Raw genomic sequence first — 7,649 nt, 5'->3', positions numbered from 1 at the left:
TAGTGTGCCTAGTTTTTGAAATATTTGTGGACTACTACTTCCTTCTACAACAGAGGGGCCATCCTCCCACTGAGCCTGACCTAGACCCAGTGTAGGAATGTTTTTGTGTCTTGAAGATTTTGCACTGTCATTTTTTCCAGTCCTGGCACTAGTGTGCCTACTAGGATTGGCACTTTTTTTATCCTGGGTCACTTTTTTATCCTGGGTCATGTGCACCCAGCTATCTTTTATATTTTTAACCTATGTCTGTCCACAATATATGCTAAATAAAATAGAGTCTATATATCAGTGGTGTCTTGGTGAGATTTTGTGAAAAACAGGGTCCATCACATGAAGGCACTCACCAAGACTTGAGGATAAATTCAATTCTAGCAGTACTGCTCATTTGCTTGCTCCTTTATTATTTCTCCATTCGGACCCCTGTATGAGTTCTTTGGTGAGAGTGAAGAGAAATGTTGTGTTTGTAACCCATATCAAATTCAGCATACTTACATGGTTTCTCCTGTTTTAATTTCTGCAAGTTTTTTGAGTTTCTAATACCAGGATGGGAATGGACCCTTTTTAATTTCTCCAAATCCTTTGGGTTTCTAATACTGTGACAGGAATGGACCCCATTCCTAAGTCAAAGTATGATTAAAGTTCTTGAAATTAGTATTGTTTCACTCTTTGTCAGCCAGTAGGGCTCTTCGCTGCACCTACAATATGCCCACTAATGACTCCTTACATGTATTGGTAACATATCTAAATATGATTGTAGACTCCTTTTTTATAAGAACCATTGCTCCTACTACTGTCAGAACTATCTGGGTATCTTTCTTCCACATTGATCTTGTTTCTGCCTGCAAATCCTGATATTTTATAACTTTGTGTCTCTCTGTATGCAGGACACTATAGTCACTGGGTGTGGCGATTTCAATGAGCAATGTTTCTTTTGTCTTTTCATGGACCACTATATCTGGTTTTACAGCATCTATCTTTTGAACTTTTGGTACTGGGATGATCCCATGAGATGTAGACCATCATTTTCTATGATGCTTTGTGGCTCATATTTCCAGTGTTTTTCAGGCACTTCAATACCATAATGTTTGTACAATCACCAGTTCAACAGTCTCACTACATTATTATGCCTTTCAGTATACAGTCCTTCCACCATTAGTATGTCCCAACCAGCAATGATGTGTGCAAATGTTTCCAATTCTGTTTTGCAAAACCTACATTCATCTGTTTCTCTCACATGCTCAATGGACTTTGTAAATGATGTACATAACCCCCTATCTTGGGCTGCCAATATTAACCTTTCATCTCTTGGTTTAAATTTGCCTCTCCTTAACCACTCCTAATCAACATGAGGTCCTTCCAGAGGTTTTCTATACTTAAAAATAGATTTATGCTTTTTCCACATTTCTTGCCTTCTCATTTTGTCCTTCACCTAATATTCTTTCTTTTTTTTGGCACATTCAGTTGCTGCCTGGTTTGAATCTACTGGTGGCTTGATTTCCATTCTTGCTTGATGCTGATATGCTTCTGCTAGCCTAAGCAGGGAAGTCATCTTAGATTTATTCTCCTCATGTTTCAAAACTTTCACTCTGTTTGGATCTTGTGAGGTCAGCAGATATGTGTGGAGTCCCATGACTGTAGATCTACACATGTAATCAATTTCAGAGAGACCTATCCCTCCTTCAGAATGGGGAATATATAATCTTGGTATGCACTGATTTTTATAAACTATTTGGTGGGCATGAAGCATTCTTCTTCTTTTCCTATCCAATCTATCCAGCACATTTTGGGGCCAATCAATCACTCCAAAACTGTAAGTTAGGACAGGAAGTGCAAACTGGTTTATAGCTTGGATTTTGTTCCTATATGTCAATGCTGTTTTTTCAGGATTAATTTAAATCTTCTACAGTACTCCTTACCAAGTTTTATTTGCATTTTTTCATGTTTTATTGTTGATCCTTCATCAATTCCCAAATATTTATACACTCCCTCTTGCTCAAGTTCTTTTATATCACATATTTGTCTAAAACTGTTTTCTTGCTGCTGCAGTTTTCCTGTTTTAAAGGTTGCTTTTACACATTTATCAAGACCAAATGACATTTTTTAATCATCTAAAAAAGTTTTCACAACTTGCAGTTGTGCTTTCTGTTCCTCATTTGAAGATCTATAAGTTTCAAATCATCGACAAAGAGAAGATGAGAAGTCTTTGCACTTTGTTGTTTTCTAGGAGCCAAATTATAGCCATGACCTAAGCTGTTAAGTAGACAGCTTAATGGATTAAGGGCAAGGCAGAACAGCAGTGGTGACAGAGAGTGAAATTCTCCACTATGACTTTATTTAGCAGCAAATGATCCTTTGTTCCATATGACTTTTTTTTATTGCCCTTTTGTTCTATTGCCATAATTGAGTTTTCTTCTGAATGACTATAAATTCTGTTGGCATCAATTCCAGTGTATAGTTTATACATCATCGAAAGGTAAGTCATTGGTCTATAATTTTAGGGTAGCTTGCGGGTTCACTCTTAAGTAGGAGCATTGGTTTTCCTGTTGTTAGCCAGGTTGGTGTCTATTCAGGCTGGGCATATAAATAATTCTTACTCATGGCTAAATCTTCATGCAAAGATGCTAATACTTTTAACCAGCAGTTAGGTAGTGCATCTGGGCCTGGGGTTTTCCAATTAGATGCTTTTCTTAACTTTGTTTCATTCTCTCTGGTAGTTACTTCATCCCATTTCATATCATATCATGTATATTGAAACTTCTTACTCTTTCTTTTACTTCTTCTATCCATTTAGCATCTTTATGTTCCATAGGATCTTCATATACATTTCTTCAAAATGTATCTATTTCTTCTTTTTTTGGTGGTCTTTCTATTCCTTTTACCTTACTTCCCAATTCTCTATAAACTATGTTTGGGTCATCAATAAATTGCTTATTTTGTACTTTTCCTTTATGTTTGTCTATGCATATTCTAAGTTATTCAACCTGTGCTGATAGTTTTAGTTTATTTGTGATAGCGCATGATAGATCCTGATCTGTTCTAATACTGCACATTGCTTTTATCACGTCTGTCCTTCTGAGTGTTTTTGTTGATCTGTTCCCTCTTCTATACTCTTCTAATAGTGACAATTCTTGCCTTAGTTGCTTTATAGATTTCTCAATTCGATACTTCCATGATAGTATTTGATTTCTCCCTTTTCTCTCCTTCACTATTTGTGTTCTTGTGGTAGAACTTTATCAAGTATTAATTTAGCTGCACAGTAATATATCCTGTTTACTTATGTTATATCGCATGGATCTCAATGGACACTCCTAATTACTGTGTTCATTTGTTTTATCAAACGTCTGACTTTTTGGGTTTTATTGACTTTCTGCAGTCTATTTCTTTCATTGATCTTAATATGTTTATCTGTCTCTATTAAGTCAAGCAACTCTTCTCTTAGCTCGTATTTTTCTAGACTGAGGGCACATTTTTTGTTTTCCATTTCCTGTGGGAATTCTACATAAAGTTCTATTACATCTTCCTGTGGCACATTCTCTTCAGTTTTATCTTGTGCCATCTGCTGCTCTGTCATATGAGAACTCACTGGCCTATCACTCCTCAACATTAACTGTGTCAGAGTTTCCACAGTTTCCTGTTCCTTCACTTGCTGTCCAGTTTCAAGTAAATGTTTATACTGGTTTTCTGTAGAAGCCTCCAAAATATCTTTATATGGCACACGGCAAATTGCTTCCCATTCCACTGGTTCCCCTTAATTTTGAGTTCCATTCTTCTGTCCTTTTGTGGTGCTTTCTGAATTAGATATTCTACACGGAATGTTTCACTTTGAGGTACTTCATGACCTCAGTTTCTATTTCTTTAACTTCTCCATTACTTATCTCCTTTTCTACTTTTCCTCTTTGTCTTCTTCTTTTTTGTATTATAAAGTTTTCCATGTCTGGATTCCTTTGCCTATATTTCTATTCAAATATCTTTGGTGCTGCTCTTTTTGTATTGATTAGTTTTGCTTTCTCCTTTCCATACATATTATACCATATTAAATCTCTTTTTCTTTCCCGTGTCCATATTTCATCTTCAGATGTCTCCTGATCTTCCTTTTTCTCCTTACTTTGGGGACTCGTTCCATTATGCTGTGATGTAACCTGTTTTAGATCATCTCATCAAATCTTAAACTTTGCAGACATTCCGTAACTTTAACTTCTATTATTTTTAACTTCTACTTTACTGATGATCTTTTTTACATTCCCTCCTTGTGACATTTTTTTTATTGTGAAATTTTCCATATCTGGATGCCTTTGCCTGTATTTCTCTTTGAATATTTTTAGGACTGCCTTCTTTATGTTGATTTGGCTTTTGCTGAATTGTACAGGTTATAGGTCACATTAAAGGTGGGAAAAGTTTTGAAATTATTTATTGCGGTCTCATTTTTTTACATACAATAACCTGGCAATTTAACGGGGTGTGCACACTTTTTATATCCAATGCATACTTATCCTATAATCTTTAGTAGAGAGCAGATCATTAGCTCTTTGATGGAAGATTTTAGAAATACAAGATATATAAAATAAGGTAAAATATTAGTGGGAAAATAAGACAAAATATGTGTGTGTGTGTGTGTGTGTGTGTGTGTGTGTATATATATATATATATATATATATATATATATATACATATACACATATATACACACACACATATATATATATATATATATATATATATATATATATATATACACACACACACACACACACATACATATATATATATATATATATATATATATATATATATATGGGTCTACTTCATATGACCTAAATTTCATTTGACTGAAATTCATTTGACTGAGACCAAAACACTTGACAGTTCAAAAGAGTGAAAAGTCATTTGACTGAAACTCATAATGCTGACACATTAAATTAAAAGGTATATGCTTTTTTCTCCACTGTAGTGTGATCCTGGAGTTAGTATATGTAGTTCGGGGGGGTGTGGGGGCACAGCACCCTACAATGGTGGGGGAAGCCCCCACATACTTTATACAGTTTTAAACCATACACATGGATATTTATAACTGCAATGAATAACTTTTTGCACAAAACAATACTTGCCTAAATTATGTGGGGCTGGGTGCCCCCGCATCCCCCAAACTATATATACTAACTCCAGGATCACATTACAGTCGGGAAAAGGGCAATGTTATGAGTTTCAGTCAAATGAGTTTTCAGTCTTATGAACTGCCAGTGTTTTGTTCTCAGTCAAATGAAATTTAAGTCATATGAAGTAGACCCATATATATATATATATATATATATATATATATATATATATATATATATATATAAACTGCTTATAAGAAAGATGTCTACTACATAAATCTGAAATGTGAACGTACAAGATCTCATGTTATTTACATAGAAAATCATATAAAATATTTGAAAATAATCTGAAAATTGAAATTTGTACCTTGGTTATGTGAACTTTGACATTTTTACATGTAAGCTATTAGATTCACTAAGTCTACCTGAAATAACCCATAAGTCAAAGCTGAAATTTCAGTGTTATACTGCTGAATCAGTACATCCATTTTGACAGAAAGTAAAGTAGATTTTTCAGTATGTTTGAACTTGGGGAGGGAGAATTACATTTGAACTAATCACATTGTAACAATATAATACAGACTGCAATTTTTTTTTACTCCACTGAAAAAGCAAGATATTCTATTTGACCTCAGTAATGTCCATATTTTATGAAGTAGTTTAATAAAGTAAAGGCCTTTTAAATATTTTGATATTTGTTATGTTAAGAGTGTTGCATAATTTTGAGATATAGGTATTTGTACTTAATTGAGAGCTTTTGCTAGATCTTTAAAATATGTATCGACGAGCATGATAAATATATATGTGCATTGATTTCCCTTTTGTATTACAGTTTAGTACGATACGATTATCTGCCACCTGTAAGTTTAAAGACGTCTTTATCTATTCAGGTCCCAATATGTTACACTTATTTATTTAGAAATGTAGTTATAATAATGTTGAAACAGTGAATAATTTATTAATATTTAATGGACAATTTACACTACTATCACATAAATAGGTGTATAGTACACTATGTGTGGGATTATTTAATATTTGTGATTAATAGAAAAAAAATATTACACTCTTTAGGTAGTAATGTGGGAAAGTTTTACATGGCAAAATATATAATTAAATTAAATTTCATTATTTTTAACTTACATCTAATATATTAATTATTTGTAAGCCATGCTAGCTTTTGGCTACTTTGATGAATTTTTAGATATTGCTAGGTAGAAAGATAGTACAGTAGTTTTTTATTCAATAGGCAAACTAGGAACTTTGTTATTCATGGTAGGTTGTGTTTTATTATCAATATATACAGTTACAGTTGTAGACTTCTTTTGTTTTAATTTACAAAGTTTAGCAGTTTAGTCTGTAGAAAGGAAGAATTCAAAAAATGCTAAGATAGTGTTGAAGGAATACATTAGAATCTTATATATAATTAAATTACCATGGTGAATAAATGTGTCTTAATAACATTTAAAATAAATATTTTTAAATATGCAGCATGGATAGTTTTAATCTATTATCTATAACATAAATGGATTATATAATGAAAAAAGGAAATCATTAATGAGATATCTAAAATTAAATTGAGGAGGCATTATATTCTTACAAGAAATTCACTTGTATGATAAAGATATACAATATATAAATAACTTAGGATACAACATGTTATCATCTGCTTCTTTTAAGAAAAAAGAGAGGAACCACATACTTTGGAGAACAACTATTGTAATGCCCACGGTCATGCAATCCATTCATGATTCCAAAGGAACATATATATTTGTAATAATTAAATATAATCATAAACTCTAAACACTAGATAATTTTTACTGGATTCCTAGAATAGGTGCAAGAGTGGCCGAATATCACTTAAAATTACTACAAAGTCATTGGAAGGGTAGTTTCATTTTAGCATGGAAATTTAAATGCATATCTATTACAGAAGATACAAGTAAACAGAATAAAGCTAAAATACTGCACTAAACAGATGGCTTAGTAATAATAATTCAGTTGATTTACTAGTAAAAGCAAAAGATAAGTCATTGTTCCTCATTCATTATTTGTATGCATATGGGATGCAAAGTAGGACTGATAGGAGTTATTCCTCTAGAGATTTAAAAGTATAGAATCTCCAAAGCATATCTTAAAATTGGATCTTACATTTCTCAAGGATTCACTTTAAACAAAGGCACAAAGCAAGGGTGTTCCTTGCCCCCGTTACTATATGCATTAGTTAATGATCCCCCAGCTAATAGTTTAAGAAGCAATGAAAACACTGATGGATTCTCAATTAACAGAGATTTTCAATCTAAAATACAGCTGTTTTTCAGATGATATTTTACTAACTACAGGAGATTTAAATTATTCAAAGAAACAGATGAAATTTTGCTACTGAAATTTAATAACATTAATAAAACTGAAACTTTAGTGTTAAATCAATTACTAGATAGTAAGTTTAAAGATGAATGTAAATATAATTGGGAAGTAAAAGAACTAAAATATTTAGGAATAAAAATCTATCAAGATGTGTTTAAGATTATTAATAATAATTTTGAAAAAAATAATTGA

The 7,649-nt window shown here is 32.5% G+C and overlaps 1 protein-coding gene across 1 annotated transcript in view; it reads left to right on the top strand.

Annotated features, from left to right (window-relative positions):
- LOC122814457 overlaps nt 1-7,649 on the top strand; it is a 1,903,843-nt gene that overhangs the window by 1,473,327 nt on the left and 422,867 nt on the right.

Source organism: Protopterus annectens, chromosome 10.part0 (genome assembly GCF_019279795.1).
Source record: "Protopterus annectens isolate FY-2018-M chromosome 10.part0, PAN1.0, whole genome shotgun sequence".
NCBI classification, from domain to species: domain Eukaryota; kingdom Metazoa; phylum Chordata; order Ceratodontiformes; family Protopteridae; genus Protopterus; species Protopterus annectens.
This window is presented reverse-complemented; position numbering and strand designations above follow the sequence as displayed.